The 1,559-nt window shown below is 38.4% G+C and overlaps 1 non-coding gene across 1 annotated transcript; it reads right to left on the reverse strand.

Annotated features, from left to right (window-relative positions):
• Positions 1–254: 254 nt before the first annotated feature.
• On the reverse strand, positions 255–360 carry LOC128293546 (small nucleolar RNA R71). The gene has a single exon (XR_008283727.1). It is a non-coding gene; the product is annotated as a small nucleolar RNA R71 (small nucleolar RNA).
• Positions 361–1,559: the final 1,199 nt, after the last annotated feature.

The raw sequence follows: 1,559 nt of genomic DNA on the forward strand, positions 1-1,559 counted from the left end.
ACAGCAGTTTGTTCAGTTTGATGGTTTGTAGGATGAAGATCCAAACGCTCACTTAGCAAACTTTCTAAAATTTTGCGATACATTTAAAATCAATGGAATTTCTAATGGTGTCATTCGCCTTCGGTTATTCCCTTTTTCACTGAGAAACAAAGCTAAACAGTGGTTGAACTCATTACCACGAGGGTCTATCACTACTTCGGAACAAATGACCGAAAAATTTTTACTAAAATATTTTTCGCCGGCTAAAATGGCTAAGTTACATAATGATATCTCTTCTTTTGTGTAGATGGACTTAGAAACACTTTACGATGCATGGGAGAGATACAAGGATCTATTGCGAAGGTGCCCTCACCATGGGTTACCTCTATGGCTGCAAGTTCAAACGTTCTACAATAGTGTGAATCCCTTGACAAGACAGATGATTGACGTAGCTGCTGGAGGAACCATCAACAACAAAACACGTGAAAAGGATTATGAATTTATTGAAGAAATGTCACTGAATAACTATCAGTGGTAAGTCATGAGGATTAAGCCAACAAAAAAAGTAGGCATTTATAATGTCGACTCAGTTACTATGCTGTCAAATCAGGTAGAACTTCTCAATAAAAAGATTGACGGTTTACTTAGTTCAACGCAGGTACATCCAGTAATGAGGTGTGACTCAAGTGGAGGAGGTGTGCATACAGAATATCAATCCTTCAATCCTACAACCGAAGAGGAACAAGTCAACTATATGGGTAACAATAACTTTAGATCTGAAAATAACCCATACAGTAATACTTATAATGCAGGTTGGAGGAACCACCCAAATTTATCCTGGGGTGGTCAAGGGAACCAAAAGCCACAAAATCCTCAAGGTTTTCAACAGCCACCTTATGAACAAGAGAAGAAATCAAACCTTGAGGAGATGCTCTCTAAATTCATCTCGATGTCAGAAACCCATTTCCAAAACCCCGAGACAGCACCTAAAAATCAACTAGCATCGATCCAAGGACTCGAAACTCAGATAGGCCAGCTATCCAAAGAAATCTCTAAATGACCACAAGGTAGCTTACCAAGTAATACTAAACCTAACCCTAGGGAACACCTCAACGAAATTAGTACTCAAGATAAGGAAGGATTCATTGCGCCTGAGCTAGAATTGATGCAAGAAACTGTGGTGAGCAAAGGTAAAAGTGAGGTAAGTCATAACAAAATGGTGAATGAAGAATATAGACCTCGTGTCCCATACCCTAATGCGACAAGGAAAGATCGCTCAGATGAACAATTTGGTAAATTCCTTAAACTTTTGAAAAAAATACATATTAACTTACCGTTTATTGAAGCTTTGTCCTAGATGCCGAATGCAATGAAATTTTTAAAAGTGCTTTTAGTAAATAAGCGGAAGTTGGACGAAGCGTCACATGTGGAGCTAAACGCAGTCTGTTCAGCGATTCTACAGAATAAGCTACCCCACAAATTGAAAGATCCAGGGAGTTTTAGAATTCCTTGCTTAATTGGTAGTTTAGATATAAATCATGCATTAGCTGATTTATGGGCTAGTATTAACGTCATACCTT

Source organism: Gossypium arboreum, chromosome 5 (genome assembly GCF_025698485.1).
Source record: "Gossypium arboreum isolate Shixiya-1 chromosome 5, ASM2569848v2, whole genome shotgun sequence".
NCBI lineage: Eukaryota > Viridiplantae > Streptophyta > Magnoliopsida > Malvales > Malvaceae > Gossypium > Gossypium arboreum.